Source organism: Jaculus jaculus, chromosome 7, assembly GCF_020740685.1.
Source record: "Jaculus jaculus isolate mJacJac1 chromosome 7, mJacJac1.mat.Y.cur, whole genome shotgun sequence".
Classification (NCBI taxonomy): Eukaryota; Metazoa; Chordata; class Mammalia; order Rodentia; family Dipodidae; genus Jaculus; species Jaculus jaculus.
Genome location: NC_059108.1, coordinates 35,036,559 through 35,054,213, shown reverse-complemented (window position 1 = coordinate 35,054,213; position 17,655 = coordinate 35,036,559). Strand labels below are relative to the sequence as shown.

Sequence of the window (17,655 nt, the reverse complement as noted above, 5' to 3'; positions counted from 1 at the left end):
AAAAACAACATAATAACAACGGTGATTACTAAGAAGCTATGATGGGAAACATCACCATTTGAATTGCTGGCAGATCATAAAATGGGTGGAGCAGACATCAATTTATGTCAATCAGGGTCATTGCCAAGTTTAAAAAGTTGTATCATAACATGACCCTATTTGTGTTAAACAGAAACAAACCATAGCACATGGAAATGGAAGAGCATCCAGAGATTAAACAAGGTTAACTCTGGAAATGAGGGTAGAAAGGATGATGGCTTAAAAAAAAAAAAAAAAAAAGACTATTGGGTTGGAGAGATGGCTCAGCCATTAAAGGTACTTTAATTGCAAAGCCTAATGACCCAGGTTCAATTTCTGAGTACCCACAAAAAGCCAAATGAATGAAGTGTTGCAAGCATTTGAAGTTCATCTACAGTGGCAAGATGCCCTGGCATGCCTGCTCTCGTTCTCTTTCTGCTCACAAATAAATTTAAAATATTTTTACTTTACATATCTCTCTATTGTCTGATTTTAAAAATAAGTTATAGGACTGGGGAGATGGTTCAATGGCTTAAAATGCTTATTTGCAAAGCACGTCAGCCAAGGTTCAATTCCCAAGTATCCACTTAAAGCCAGATTTACAAAGTGGCATATGAGTCTGGAGTTCATTTGCAGTGGCAGGAAACTCTGGAGTACCCACCCTCACTTGCTCTCTTTTTATTCTTTCCCCTCTCTCAAATAAATAGATAATCTGAAATTCCTTTGAAAGAATAAAAACATTTAATTTCTGTTTATGGCGGGGGTGATGGTGAACAATAGCTGAGGCAGACAGGAGAGATGTACAGAGATGATGCGACAGAGGAAAAGGATGTCCAGGAGAGGAAAAGTCACAGGAGCCTTCAGGGACAGCACTGAACCTGACAGCCCATCAACCACACCACAGACCATCTCTCTCTAACAGTGCAGGAGGATGGGGTATCCCGAAAGGGTTTTGACAGAGGAAGAGTCCTCTCATTGGGGATCCGGCTGTGTTGGGAGGACAGCATCAGTAAAAACAGGCCTGCAGCAGGGTGAAGATGGGAAATGAACTGTAGGGTAGAGCAAAAGCCACTGGACCAGTAGCATCCATGAGCGAGGAGGGAGGTGGGCTGGGAGTGAGAAAAACTAGGCCACTGCCTCTGTCTCCATGTTGACAAAGGAGTGCACAAAAGTATTTTCCCACTATAAAAATGTAAGTGTAATGTGACTAAGAATGACAACCAGTACTTGTGGCCAGAGACCACATCTGTTGGGACCCATAGGAACAAGGAGGGCCCAGAAACCACTATAGGGAACCAGTAGGAGCTCCAGCCTCAGCCATGGCCACCAATAGGCCCAGTATTAACAAACTGCCCTATTTTTACAGAGGAGTTATATCTACAGATTGTTTCTAAATGTGAAATATCCACTTTTAAATGTATGCTTTTTTTGTTTGTTTGTTTGTTTTTTGAGCTAGGGTTTCACTCTAGTACAGGCTGACCTGGAATTCACAATGTAGTCTCAGAGTGGCCTTGAATTCCTGATGATCCTCCTACCTCTGCTTCCCGAGTGCTGGGATTAAAGGTGTGTGTCACCATGCTTGGCTCTTTTTTTTTTTTTTTTTTAAGCAAGAGAGAGAGAGAGCGAGCGCATGTGCATGCATTGGTGTGTCACTGCAATCAAACTACAGGCACGCACACCATCTTTTGTGCATGTGCAACCTTGCACACTTGCATCACCTTTGCATCCGGCTTACGTGGGACCTGGAAAGTCAAATATAGGCCATTAGGTTTTGCAGGCAATCACCTTAACCACTAGGCCATCTCTCCAGCCCATGCTCATTGCTCAATGTGTGTGTGCGCACGTGTGTATGTGCGCGCGCGTGCGCCAAAGATCAAAGTTGAATGTCTTCCTAATCACCCTACTCATTTGTTGAGATAGGGTCTGTCAATGAACCCAGAGCTTACAAATTCACCTAGTCTAGTATAATGGCTTAAAGTCTTTGGCCACAAAGACTTGGGTATTTTTGACTCAAGTCTCCAGCAGCCTGCTGGAGGAGGTATCACTGGGGCAGACCTTTTAGTCCAGTTCTAAGGTGTATAAACAGCCAGTTTGAACTCTGGCTGTTCGTGTTTGCTGGCTGCTGGTAGTGTCTCTCTGCTATGGATCTATGAAAGTAAGCCAGCTTCTTTCACCATGATAACATTTCCCCTGGAATCTGAAATAAACTCTTTGTTTTTTCCATAAGTTGCTTCTGGTAGAATATTTGTCCCAACAACAAGAAAGCAACTGCATCAAGCTAACCAGTATGCCCTGGTGATACACCTGTCTCCCCCTCCTAAATGCTGGGATTACAGGCCTTCCCTGAAGATGCTGAGGATCTTAGCTTAGGTCCTTGGAACTTGCATGGCAAACACTTTACCATCTCCTCAGCCACCCCCCTCTTTTTTTTTTTTAATATTTTATTTATTTGAGAGAGACAGATAGAGAGAAAGAAAGAATGGGCGTTCCACGGCCTCCAACCACTACAAACAAACTCCAGATGCATGTGTCCCCTTGTGCATCTGGCTTATGTGGGTCCTGGGGAATTGAACCTGGGTCCTTAGGCTTTGCAGGCAAGCGCCTTCATCACTAAGCAATCTCTCCAGCCCCCCCCCCTCTTTTTTTTTAACAAACACTTGACTGAGAAAAATCAAATATGTCTGTGTGCCATGTTTAGTATGGAGACTTCCAAAAGACTAGGCACTGAAGAGAAAATAAAATAAAATATACTCTCCCTTCCTCCCCTTTTTAAGAATGAAAGCATCTCACATGCTGCTCTTCCTTAGTTTTGAAAATAATATTTAAGTGAAAAGGCTCTCTCTTCTTTTAATATTCCATACACTCACATGCTCTGCTAGACAATACTGAATACAACTCTTACACCATGCTAGAGTAATGACCTCAACTAATGGTCACAAGCATTGAACCATTATCAAACTACCTGGTGAACTGTCAATGGAAAACAAAATGAAAATTAAAACTTCTCACAGAAAATAGTTAAGCAATCAAGTTGACTTTCAGTTTATCAAATTTCCTCAGGAAGCAACTTTCCATTTGTAGCTGACTTGTAGTATAACATGCCCAACATTTTTCATTAGAGCACTATTTTTAATCAGTACAGCGTATCACTATGCTTTAGGAACTGAGAGCAGGAAGTACAGTCATCATCAGCTGCAGATATAGGGCACTGGGAAGTCACAGCACTGCTACTGGGAAACAATCTGTAAAGCATGACATCTTTACAAAGAAGCAGATCAACAGTTGGAACTCTTCTGTGAGCATATGGTCTATAAAACATCTTCAGGCCTGGAGCGATGGATTAGCTGTTAAGGTGCTTGCCTGTGAAGCCAGAGGAACCAGGTTCGATTCCAGGTCCCACATAAGCTAGATGCACATAGTAGTACATGCTTCTGGAGTTTGTTTGCAGTGGTTAGAGGCCCTGGCATGCCTTTTCTCTCTCTCCCATTAATTAATTAAACTATTTTTAAAATCTTCATTATTAACTTTGGAAAATTAAAATACTACTTCAGGATTCTACTGAGTAATGACTGATGTGTGCTACTATCACTGGGAAGGCTGTTGTCATAGGAGGTAGTTTATGCCCATTTCACAGGCACTCGTGGCTTCTGAAAAGGCAATCTGGATAATGGTTAATAGGTGCCTGTATTTCCAAACGACCATCCTCTTGAGGCAGCAAACACCATCACAGGCACATAAAGAGAACTCTTGTGAAAGCCATCAGCATACCAGGCTGTAATGTCTACTGGTCTTCCTTCCTCTCATCCATAACTCTAGATTTCTCTTTGTATTTACAAGGGTTTTGGTTGAACTATTTTTCTTCTCTGACCTCTTATCTCTTCTTCCATTTCTTACTCTTTTCCCTCCAACCAGTCCTTGCCCAAATTGACACTAGCTTTCAACCAAGGTGTTACCACACATTGCATCCTTGTACAGCTTCACATCCCTATGAAGTTCACAAACTCACACAATGAAGTACTATGTGTGTCAGAAAGCATCTCTATCTCATACTTGTGACAAATGAACTGCCCAAGGCTTCCTATAGTTTTCTCTGTGCATTTGAAGTATGATCTTAGTGGGACAAGCCTGCCTTTAGCTCTGCATGGGTGATAAAAGATTGGAAGAGGGGGAAAAAGAAGACTGAACAACTAGGAAAGCCATCAGCTCTGGTAATCTCAGACCAGGTCTCCACAGAGCTCAGGGGATTTCCTGGGACAGCGCTTCTGTGCAAGGTAAACATTTTACTCTTTAAGGTTTGGGGGTCAGATCTTCTTTTTTCCATTTACCTACCATACTTTCACAATCTCTACTGAAAACACATTTAATTGCCTCAATACAAACATTTTAAAAACTGTTTTTATAATATGGCAGCTTAAGTAACAAGCAGCCTCTGGACATTATGCTATTTGGAAGTAGCATCATGTATAGATCAACAATTTTATAACTACACAGAGCTGGGCTCCAATCCCAGCAGTCTCTTTACCATACACTACTGGGCAGGTTACTAAAATTCTTTGCCTTCATTTTTTTTTTTTAATCAGTAAACTGAACATATCAACACCTACTGCACAGGATTCCTGAGGATTACCTTACATGAGGCAACACAGAAGAATGCCTAGCACTGCACAATCATGAGTCTCCGAAGGTGTAGAGGTGTGAGAGAGACGGCTAGCTAACACTCCTGGGCTCTCTCCTGGGGCTGCTGAGGGCCTGGTGCTCCCCTAATCCTGGTCTGTTTGTGATGCAGAGTCAGGAAGGTGGAAGAGCAGTGAGCTCTGGTTAGGAAGTTCTGGAGCACACGTGTAGAAGGGCTGCAGAGCTAAGGAAAGGAGGAGGAAGCAGGGCCTGCTGTAGGATCTTCATTTGTCCCTACTGAGTACTGAGAAGTACAAAGAAACCATGTGCTATGCTGAAATCGCTGTGACATGAAACTAGTCACAAAGGCTTAGAGGAAGCGTTTTCCTTTTTTTTCTTAAGCAATTTAATTATACAAACGTGGGAGTGGAAGAAGTCTACAGGCAAAAGGAAAAAGGAAGTGAAAACAACTGGGTTTCCGGCCAGCCTCCTAGTAAAAGGAATGCAGGGAGGCACAGGAAGGTGGGTGACTGCTTGCCAGAGGCTGGACGCCAGGCCCAGGCCCAGCCCCACCTCTGACTGACTCTAGTGAGTCATTAGTATTTCTGTTTCAGTTTCTTCCCTTGTAAAATGAAGGGGTGGGAGGGCTGCATTATCATGGCACACCAGTGAGTCTTTAAAAGCTCATTTGCAGGAACGCCAGCAGCTGAGCCCTCCCCACTTGAGTTTCTATTGCTCCTCAAGCAGTGGAAGCATGCATGCTTGCCCATGCCTTCATGAACTGTACACATGTGTGTATATGTATGAATACACACACATATATTCTGGAGCTAATCCTGCATAACCACTATAGATCATTTAAGAGATCCTTCAAAAGGATTGTGGTGGTTTGAATATAAATGTCCCCCAGAGACTCATGTGTTTGAGTACCTAGTCATTTGTTGGTGGTCTGTCCCCAACAAATCACATTTGAATACCTAGTCATCTGTTGGTCCCATTCTGGAAGGTTGTGGAACCATGCTAGAGGAAGTGTGTTACTAGGGAGTGGGCCTTTGGGGGTTACAGGCTGGTCTCGTTTACTATTTCTCTGCCTACTTCCTCCCTGCTGATGTGATGATGTGAGTGAGGCTGGCTTGCTGCTTGTGCCGTGCTTTCCCTACATGAAGGACTCTACTCTCTGGAACTGTGAGCCAAAATGTGGTCTTTCCTTCTCTAAGCTGCGGCTGGTTGGGTATTTAGTCCCAGCAATGAGAAAGTAACTGACCCAAGGAGTATCCGGCTAACTTCTCTTATGTTCAAATAAGAATATTCTTGAATCTGGGCTACAGCAATGGCTTAGCAGTTAAGGCACTTGCCTGCAAAGCCAAAAGACACAGGCTTGATTCCCCAGGACCCACATAAGCCAGATGCACAAAGTGGAGCATGCATCTGGAGTTCATTTGCAGCAGTCAAGGCTCTGGTAGGTCCATTCTCTATCTGCCTCTTTCTCTCTGCCCCGCCCTTTCTTCAATAAATAAAATAAATTTTAAATTAAAAAAAAATCCTGAATCTAAAATGAAGAATATGCTTCTTTTTCCTAAGGCCTTCCAAAGGACAGGGTCAAGTCTTCCCATCAATGACATATATGATGATGTCACTTGACAAATAGAACAGTTCCTCTCTACTACGTTACCATGCATACTTCTGTCTGCATTCCCCATCCCCTGACCACAACATTTTGTTTTCACGTAAGACACATTACTTTCTTATAGGTACCTTACTATCTTATGTCTGCGTGATTCTTGCTGATGAGCTCATCTCTTTTCTCTAACTAGACCTTGTTCACCTACTTCTAGCCCATACCAGGTACTCCATTCACATTTGTCCTTAGATAAAGAATCTTTTTCTTTAATCTTTATGTAATCACAAAGTTATGGTGCTAGAAAGGACTTGAGGACTGAAAACTGAGGCTTATGAGAGGATGTGGCTTGCTAGAATGTCCAAAGACTTTCCCTGCATTTGATCTCAGTGCCTCACTCAGTTCTCATCCTGGGAAACAGACAAGCTAGTGGGAGGTGGCCAGCGATAGAGGCCAACTCTGAACTCACTTAAAGTAAGGAGTCACAGAATAAGCTATAACATGTATCACAGAACAGTAAAGCCCTGTAGAATAATGATAGTTTATAAATCAGCAGTAGCTTTCATTAAGACTCCCGGGGAGCATATAAAGTTCTCATTCCACAATGGGAGGTATCATTATTTGTTCTCGGTCAAGTCAGTTAAGAAGCTGGGTGCTCACTGACCTTATTGCAGGCTGGATCAAGAATGCTTTGGGGCTCTGCACCCTCTCCTTGGTTGTTCTCATCTTTATCTACATCATAAAAGGCTCTACTGCAGTTTGTTTTCTCTACAACCAATCCAACCCAGGCTAATTTGGGGGCCAGGGTAGAGAAATGGCACTAAATAGTCAGGTCCTGAATAATGCCATCTCTCCTATCAGAGCTCAGAGAAAAACAACCAACATCTGGGATACACTGAAGCTTTGGGGGTAGAAAGAATTCTTTCCTTTTTTTAAGTCTACTATCCTTGTCACTACATACCGTATCCTTTCCATCTATGGAAGGTCAATCAACTTGGTTGGGGTTTATGCCTGCCCACACAATTACGTTGCTTACAATTACCCCTCAATTACTTAAGAACTACACTGAGAGCCAATTAGAGCAAGTTAACACCACAAGCCCTGTGGAGGAGCCCATTAGACCCTGGAAAGGCAGCCTGTTCTTTCTTCTCTGGAGTGATGGGGAAGCAGTAGAGTCTGACCTGAAGGCTTCCCTTCACCAAGCTTGTTGAGCCTGCTGTAGAGGCAGGAGGAGCTCAACCTCCTTGCCCCTCCTAGCCAGGGATGAAGCCCAGCTCAACGGAGTAGACACCACAAGGACAGAAGTTTAAGGCCTGCACTAAAGTGACACTGATGATACAAGAGATCAGGTTGTACTTCTGTTGAAAGAATGTGTGATAAGAAGGTATCAGTGTTAAGATCATGGGGCTTGGAGAACATGCCTATCCTGCAGAACTCTACATTTGTCTATGAGACTAGACAGAAAAAGTTTCTTACCATCTCTAAGGAAGCAATGGAATGTAGCGGCAGTAGGAAAGGACCCCTGTTTCTATTATAGAAACTTAGAAATTTAGACTGAGTTGATGACTTACAGACAAGCAGACAAGTGTAGGTCAAAGAGTGTGCAAAACAGAGGCAGGCACTTAGCAATCTCGATTCAGATTAAAAAAAAAAAAATTCACGTCTTTGGATCCTTGAGAAGGGAGGGTTCCAGTCATTTTTTACAGTGGCTTTCAATATCTGTTTCTGGAAGGTTTCTCTCCTGTCTGTCTGACAAATACTCCATGTTAGAGCACATTAACAATGAGATACTAAAACTGTATTTACTACAGTTATGTGCCTATCATCCTGTCAAAGCTAATGTGTCAAACTCCCAAAAATGTTGGCAGGGCAAACATTAAGTACAGAAGTTCTAAATTTAAAATGTTAAAGGCATATGCATTTATTTATTTTTCTTGCTATGTTGCCCATGTGGCCTTGAAGCCTTCTGCCTCTGCCTCCTGAGTGCTGGGACAACTACAGGCATATGCCAGCCATGACCCCCCCCCAAAAAAAAAAGCATATTTCAACCTTGCAAGTATAGGCTCCTTGCAAAAACCTTAATATGCATGATTCTTCCTTAACATAGGGTACCTGGATCTGCTAACCCCTATATTCCTAGCTAGGTTTGAGACTCTGCCAAGAAGTCATTGGAGCTACCTTGAAGAGTCATGACCTTTTATCCACCCACCGAAGAATGTTATCAAGCAGGCTGTGCAGTAATCACTATAAATGTGACATGCCTGTGTTACTATAAATATAACACATTCTCCCAACCCATTTAATTACTGCTCATGTAAAGCAGTGCAATTAACAGAACTGTCTCAATTCTGAAAATGGGAAAAACCTTCCTGTCTCTCTTAGGTAGTTTTACAATCCTAACAATAGACTTAATGAAGCCTTTTAAAAGAACAACGATTACATTCAAATGACTGGGGCATGTAAAATTTCATTACGTAGATCACCTGCCATCAGATGAATTAAATGTATCATACCCCAGAGAGGAGGAAGGAATAAAGAGAAATCACAACTTTCTGAGGGACTAATGTAGTCTTCCTACATCTGAAAAGACCACACCCTGCACCAGAGGTATAGCAAAGACCTGTTTGGCATATTCAGTACATCATGAGAATGTCTCATGGTCCTAGGAATGAATTTGAGTTCACATTATATTCCATGCCTTGATAAAGGCAAACAATTATGCAAGCTGATGATTTCTCCCCTTGGAAAATAGGCATGTAACCAGTCTACTTCCTGAGGCTGTGAGAACCCACTGCATCTAAGTGGCTCCCCAGATGGCGCCAACTGACTGGTATGTATGACACTTATTCCTAGAACTTTTATTTTCCTTGTAATTATTAGGCTTAAATTTATTCATTGGCTGGAGAGATGGCTTAGTAGTTAAGCGCTCACCGGTGAAGCCTAAGGACCCCAGTTCAAGGCTCGATTCCCCAGGACCCACGTAAGCCAGATACACAAGGGGGCACACACATCTGGAGTTCGTCTGCAGTGGCTGGAGGCCCTGGCACGCCCATTCTCTCTCTCTCTCTCTCTTTCTCTCTCCCTTTCTCTCCCTCTTTCTCTGTCTGTTACTCTCAAATAAATAAAAATAAACTAAAAAATTTAAAAAAATTTATTCATGATTTCTCTATGATTTTCCAGCTATGAGCTTCTAATATGCAAAAATATACCTGATTTTTTTATTCATATATAGCATAAGTTTACTTAATTCACTTAAGTCCTTCCTGATAGTGGTTGCATACATTCCCTAGGATTTGTCAAGATAAACTGTTCCACTGCCTGTGATATACAACATTGTGACAGACAGGTAAGTCTTTTCACATCCAATTTTTAGACTTTGTACTTCCTTCCCTCATGGTCTTCCATTTCCTCTTTGTTGTTGTTGCTGTCTTATTTCAGGAAGGTATTTGTGTAGTATGAGTGCATATGTGTTTACGCACATGTGGTCCACCTTTTTTTTGAAACAGAGTGAGTCTTTCATTGGCCTGGACTTCACCAATTAGGCTAGAATGGCTAGTCAGTGAGCTCTAGGGGACCCTCCTGTTTGGATCTCCCCAGTGCTGAGATTACAGGCACATGATGCCACTCCAGGCAATTTGACATGGGCATCATGTTTGCATGACAAACACAACCCACTGAGCAAACCCCCTCAGCCCCTCTTTCTTTCCCTAAACAATGCATTAAGTCCTGTCCCTACATTTGGTTTGTCTCATGCTAGCTTAGGCTAGTAGAGGGTCATGAAGGCTGTGGAATAAATGAGGAACAGAAAGGTATTGATCCCACCAGAAGACAGAACCTGATTCCAAGCCTCAAAACTGAAGGGATGAGAACTTACAAATGATTTTCAATGACTTCATTACCTATACCTCTAAAGATGCTTATACTTTCAAAAGGAAATACATAAAACAAAGGTCTTATTGAATTTTGGGGGCTTTTGAGCTAAAAGGGACTCCTAGAGATTATACTCCCCATCTTATTCAACAATAGAGGTTTAGCATTTCCAGAAACTTGCTCCAGGCCAGCTTGAGGCAAGGGAAAGGACTTCTATTCTGTCTGGATGGTATGTGAACCAAGATTGTACTAATGTGGATACTAGTCTTGAATACACAAAGAATGTACTTGTCTGCATCTGTCTAGAGTTCCAAGAGACGAGGATATCTCAGATGTGCTGCGTCTGGTCCAAGTAGACAGAACAGCTTAGCTGATGTGAACATACGCCTCTTTTAGTGAACCTTTGCTAGGGGTGTTACCTAGGCCCAAGGCAACATTATCCAGGACATCTTGGCCAATCTCTGACTAGCTGTTACTGTTTAGAAATTCTTTTCTCTCTCTTCTCAATGAGCATCTCTAGTCTTTTTGCACCAGCCTGACCAGCTCACTAGTGTCACAATCATTTTTAAAAAATATTTTATTTTTATTTATTTATTTGAGAGAGAGAGAGAGATACAGAAATAGGAAGGTAGACAGAGAGAATGGGCACACCCAGGGCTTCAGCCACTGCAAATGAACTCCAGATGCGTGCGCCCCCTTGTGCATCTGACTAACGTGGGTCCTGGGGAATCGAGCCTTGAACCGTGGTCCTTAGGCTTCACAGGCAAGCGCTTAACCGCTAAGCCATCTCTCCAGCCCTCACAATCTTTTTAAAAGCTCAGTTTAACATCTTCTGGATCATGGTTAGCTCTGGAGACCCTGGCCAACTTGTACCTTTCTCTTCAAAGAATCTGCCAAAGCCAAGAAAATCACCCTGTTTAGAAAACTTATAATACACTTTATCCTCACAAGACAAGGGAAGTTAATAAGGAAGGCTTCAAACTGTCAAGCATATCTCTGTCAAATACATGTATTTTAACAGCTTTAGTTCTGAGGGTTTTAGGAAGTTTAGATTTCCCCTCTCATCATAGAAGGCCAAGCATTCTCACTCATCAATCACTTCTCTAAATTTATCATGAGTTCTCTGTCCTAAAACAGAAGTTCCAGGAGGTCATAAGGGTTTACTGAGCTTGGAACTGGCCACAACGTGATGAAACAGAAACCAGAAAATAAAAGCATATCACTCACAGCTTCCGGATGTAGATGGACGATGCTGGTTTCAGCAGAGAAGGGGAAGCAGGGTAGGATCCACGGGTGGGGGGATAGGAATCTTACCATCTTACCTCAGTGGACTGGCAACAGCTGCATGTGTGGAGGTGTATAAAACATCTTTTAGTTTCTGAGTCAGCCAGCTCTATAGTTAAGAAGCCTGCCCAAGGTCAAACAGCTGGCTAATGGGAGAATAGCAATTGGAATCCAGACTGACTTCTCTAAAGTCCACCCTTTCAATTAATTTTATTATAAAACTTATAGAAAGCATATTAACATATAGAAGAAAATCCCATATTCTCATAACTCAAATACAACTGTTAGCATTTTGGTGTGATTTTTGTAGGCTTTTGTAGGCTTTCCCACATGAGCATTTTGCCTTCAAAACTAAGCTCATATGCCACAAATAATTGGATCTCCTTTCATTGTATTTAATAACCTACATGTTTATCCAACTTATTTTACCAATTAACATCTTAACTACCTACACTAGTCTATGGAGTAGCACAGTTTACATAATGAAAGCTCAATTGTGGGACAGAGGTTCTTTTTTTGGCAGTGCTCAAATGTTATTTCTAGAACATTACTGTGCTTCCCCAAATAGGCACTGTTAACATCAAAAGTTTCTAGCAGACAATACTAGTTAGCAGATACTGAAAATTTGTGATTGTAATACTTTGAAAATGCCACCATCAGTGATATCTCTGTTCTGGAAACAAATAATCTGGTTATTGTTATTAATGAAGAGAAACCTAAAAATAACAAGTTTAAAAAAGCTGCCCTTCTGAGCCTCCAGGGGCCACATGCTTTTAATGGTTTAATGCTCTACTTTCAGTCTTAGCAACAGCAACAAAGAAGTTACCCTCCCTGAAATCTACATTTGGAAGTACAGAAATCCTTTGAACAACTAATATATCCCATCAACTGAAAATTCTAGAGTGGTCAGAACTTGCACAGGAGCATGCGTACCAGGATTGTGAACTGATACAGCTCAGAGTGCATCAGGTCACCAGGACTGTGTACTGCCACAACTCAGTTAACCTGTATTCATTATGCCATAGATCTATTTTTATCTCAGGTCAGGTGAATGAGCAGCCGCAGAGCAGCTGACTTTTCATCAGGCATTGCTAGGAAGTAAAAGATACAGACATGTCTAATCTAGTGTAAATGTGTTGTATGTGGATGATGTAAGGCATGGCTGTCAGAAGGATGACTTACTTGTGTTTGGACCAAAATATCTGAATGCTTCTGTGCCTATCTGTTTTAAGATCTTTGTTAGAATCCAAGTCGTCATTCATTTGCTACAGAACCACACTCTGGCAGTATGTGCTCCCCAGATAGTATACAAAGGTGACTGCAGATCAGGGAAAACTGGGTGAAAATGGAGAACTGGGTGATACCATTCCTACCAAGACAATGTGACTCCAGCCCCTCCCTATGTTGCAGTCAGCTCCACAATGCTGGGACAAACATCCAACCAGACATACCTTATGGGAGGAAAGGGGTTTATTTCAGGGTTACAAAATCCAGAGGAACACCAACATCCAGCACCACAAAAACTGCAAGAGCACAAACTGCTCTGAACCTTCTTAATCTTTATCAGAACAAATATTTCTTAGGACCCTCTGTACCCTGGGCCCATCACTCAGTGTCTCCTTCCCAGTCCCTTTGCAGAGCCCTGGGCTTGGACCTTTAAGACTGAGCACCTGTGCCTTCTGACTCTTCGTTCTAATCAAAATTTGTGACCCTGAAGACCCAACATGACATCCTTTGCTCTCTTTAAGGACACCTGGAGTATTTATCCAGGCCACCATGGGTTACATATCAGGTGTAGTGATGGTTGCCTAAAATGGTCACACAAACAGGCCTCAGGCACCTAAGTAGGCCTTACCTTCCCTAAGAAGAGAAGAATAACTATACTTCCAAAAGGTAACAAGGACTTTTTCCTAAAGTAATTATTTTGCTTGTGTGGGTATGACAAGTTCATTTCTGAAGCCTTTTACTTTTCCTGAAACAACCTTCCACAGTAGTTGCTGCTGTTATTTTATAGTACCATCTAAAAAACATAGATGCCTAATTATATATTTTTCTTGGCCACTAAAAAACAGAACAATGAAGAAGCTGTTTGATTGGCTAGTAGCCAATACTGACTAATGTCCAACACGAGAGACCACAGCAGATATAGGCTTCTGTTCTATCAGCTGATGGGCTCTGCCATGGTGTCAGAGTGTACCACCACCACAACTGCTAAGTCATCTGCAGTGTCCCTTGGCTGCTCAAATCTCTTTCCATTATCCAACTTACTTTTATACAATAACCCTTAAATGCACACCAAGCTCATCCATAAAATGCTTTTTCTTCATCTGATAACAGTACAGTAGGCAAAGTGGCAATAAGTTTATTTTTCTTTTTAGTTACTGTTTTCCCAGTCTTAGAAGGTCTACGTTATAGAATATGGACAAAATCTTCTCCAGTTAAAAGTTTTGTTTGTCTGAAGTTACTTCAGTGCTGAATCTTAGCACAGAACAACAGAAAAAAACGTGGAAATCAATGTGTCTTCTGGCCTGTTGTTCTATGTTGCTCTATCATATGCATGAATTTCCTCTACATGGAAGTTAGAAGTTGGCCAGTCACCGGTCAGTGCTGCCCAAGGGATGGGTGACTGAAGCGGGAGCTGGGAACGATCATCATCTTCACACCCCACTGGCAGCTCTCCACTCAACTCCTGCCTGGGGCCTCTTGTGTCAGTTTCCCTGCACTCGGCGCCCTCCTCTTGGACACACTACAGCATGTTTCATATCCTATGGCCACTTGCTTCTCTTCCACAGTCAGGATCACACAGCTCAGCAGTCCAGTGTTGCAGTCAGGTTCGCAATGCTAACAGAAACACCTGACCAAGAGCAGCTTGTGGGGGAAAAACAGGTTTATTTTGGCTTATAGGCTTGAGGAGAAGCTCCAGATGGCAGGGGAAAGCAATGACATGAGCAGAAGAGGGATATCACCTCCTTGCTAACATCAGATGGACAACAACAGGAGAGTGTGCCAAACAGTGGCAAGTGGACACTGGCTATAATACCCATAAGCCCGCCCCCAACAATACACTGCTTCTAGAAGGTGTTAATTCCTAAATCTCCATCCGCTGGGAAGCCAGCATTCAGAACACCCAAGCTTATGGGGGACACCACCACACACAGCCAGGACTCACTCCAGCCCCCTGGGTCACACACCCTTCCACTACGTCAGCCACTCATGTGCAACTCATGCAGCCTCACTTCTCTTGGCAGTCTTATTTGGAGAGACTGTGTAAATGGACAAACTGTTGATTCAACCCTCTGTTAACATAACGATGTGTGCGCACGTGCGCGTGTACACACACACACACACACACACACACACACGGAGCCTCTTTCCTATTGCTTTACACTCTGACATACTTTACAACTTAAGGAGCACCTCTGCATCTTCCAAGAAACAGCTGTCTGTGTTCACCTGGTAGTAAGCATGCTCTCACAGACCATACAGAACCCTCAATTGAGGATCCATCTTCAGTAGAAGTAAACACTTCAAAGAAAGATGCTCTTCTATACCTGAACAAAGAAAGCTGCAAGAACCAGTACTGTAGCCTAGGAAAGGATTTGGGGGTGCTAATGACTCTCTAGTAAATGATGACCTAGAGGTTTATATGACAGAATGCATAAGGGTCTGCAAAAACACAAAGAAGAGATGGGCTAGATTCTTATCCCATCTCTGCTCCTAACGTAGGTGGCCTTACCTCTGCAGCCTCAGTATCTCCCCTAAGCACCTGCCTTCAAAGACTCTCCTTGTCCTTGTACCAGCCTCAATCTGATTAGCATGCTTTGTCTGTTCTGAGGCTGGGAGATCTGCTTTTAGCCTTTGCAAATGTCTTCTTTCAAGAAAACTAAACTGATAAAGTAATATGTGAAACAAGTGGCTACAGCTTCATGTCTTAGTAAATTAAAAACATAGAAATTTCCAACTAACTCTTTTCCTCCTTGCTGCTTGAGGATCGCTGCCATCATGATGACACAGTAACCATCCAGACCAGGAAGCTCATGACCAATCAACTGCATCAGAGGAAACAAATGGTCATCGATGTCCTTCACCAAGAGATGGCTATAGCACCTGAGACAGAAATTTGGGGGAAACTAGCCAAAATATACAAAACCATACCAGATGTCATCTTTGTGTTGGATTCAGAACCCATTTTGGCAGTGGAAGGACAAGTGGCTTTAGCATGATTTATGGTTCCTTGGATTATGCAAAGAAAAATGAACCCAAACACAGACTTGCAAGATGTGGCCTGTAGGAGAAGAAAAAGACCTCAAGAAAACAGTAAAAGTAATGCAGAGCAGAATGAAGAAAGTTAGGAGCACTCCCAAGGCCAATGTCAATATTGGGAAAATGCCAAAGTAGTGAAGACTATGCAGTGACTTGATCTGTCACTATGCTGCAAATGCCTAAGGCGACAACCCATAAACTGTAGCAACACCGAAAGGGAAGAAAAGAGAAACTCTCAACAAAATGTATATGGAAAAAGAGACATGGATCCCTCCTAATCTGTACAACCTGTCAAGAGCAACCTATGAAAACAAGGGGATCAAGAGGAAGTGCTAGGGGCTAGAGAGATGGCTTAGCGGTTAAGGCGCTTGCCTGCAAAGCCAAAGGATCCCAGTTGGATTCCCCAGGACCCATGTAAGCCAGATGCACAAGGTGGTGTATGCACCTGGAGTTCGTTTGCAGTGGTTGGAGGCCCTGGGGAGCCCATTCTCCTGCTCCCTCTCCTTCTCTCTCTTTCAAATCAATAAATAAAGAAAAAGAGGAAGTGCTTATCCAGGGTTATCTAACTCTAAAACCAGTACAGATGTTCTCACAAGAGGTAGGCTAATGGGGCAGGACTACGAGTCAAGGGAAACTTGAAGCCACCAGGAGATAGAAGAGGAATGAACAGATTCTCCCCAGAGCCCCTGGAAGTAGTACAAACCTACTGAAACTTTGATCAATAGAATCATCAGGACTAAATCTGTTGCTTGAAGCCATCAAGTTTGCAGTCATTTGTAGCCAGAACAAACTAAGGCAGATCAAAAATGGACAATAGCCATGTTATTTAAGGCAAAAGCTTGAATTCATATGATTCTTACAGTCCAGGCCATGCCACCCTCAGAACAAGTACAGCTCTGCTCACCAGTGTTTAGGGCCATGACAAAGGCATCGTTTCACCACTCACACACATCTTCTGTCAATAACCTTCCTTTGCGTGCAATTTCGGCAGACAGTAAGTCTGTGCAAGGAGACAAACAAATGATGCCAACCTTTATGCAGCAGTCCTGGCTGCAGAAAGACAGATGACACAACTGGGGAAGGCTCCCTCTAACAACGAATGAGGGCCCCATAATGATGGCCGCGTCTTCCCCACTAGCTCCGAGCAACCCGCAGTCCTCATCTTCTGGAACAACAAAAGCTAAGGAGATGAGGAATATAAGAAAATGATCCCCAGACCTGGGAACCACCAGCGGAAAGAAAATGAATGCCTTTCAGGCTTCCCTTATGCCTACTGCCTGCAGAATGCCATCCCCAAAGTCTCTCACACCAAGTCACAGGGGCCCGCCTGACAGGGCCAGGTCATGATAAAGAGATGGTTGCTCCTTGAAAAAAATATCATTACTACCTTCACCACAACTAAGGAAGAAAGCCATTTTAAATTCAGATAATGAAAGATGTGGGCAAAGTTGCCAGTTAAATTACATGAAGGAGCTGTCATGGTGGTGCATGCCTTTAATGCCAACACTCGGGAGGTAGAGATAGGAGGATCGCTGTGAGTTCAAGGCCAACCTGAGACGACATCATGAATTCCAGGGCAGCCTGGACTAGAGTAAGACCTTACCTCAGGGAAAAAAAAAAAAAAAATCACATGAGGCTGGTAACAACCCACTTGTCTTCTGTTCTCCTGAGCTCTTGTGCATGCTCCATGGCATGGAGAGATAAGCACATGCCAAGTCTCAGTAGTTCTATGGGATCTGGCCACTCCTGAGATCAGTCCTTGGACAAAGCATTTCACTTCTGTCAAGCTGCATTTTCTTCACAGGCAAAATGGTAACAGATAGATACAATAACCTATGTCCTAGGATGGTGGCTGGCCCACTGGTGCTCATTAGTGGGTCAGGAATGAAGGAAGGATGTGTTCTGTTATCAGCATGAAACAATCTATCCCAAAATTTTCACCTTTTTCCTTGAATCACAATAGTGACATTTTTATCTGTCCTTTGTGC

At 42.8% G+C, this 17,655-nt stretch overlaps 1 protein-coding gene and 1 pseudogene across 1 annotated transcript in view; one reads left to right on the top strand and one right to left on the bottom strand.

Moving 5' to 3' along the window:
• Positions 1-17,655, bottom strand: part of Fyn (FYN proto-oncogene, Src family tyrosine kinase) — a 207,786-nt gene that overhangs the window by 152,033 nt on the left and 38,098 nt on the right. The window lies entirely within an intron of this gene.
• On the top strand, positions 15,415-15,802 carry LOC101615638 (annotated as a pseudogene).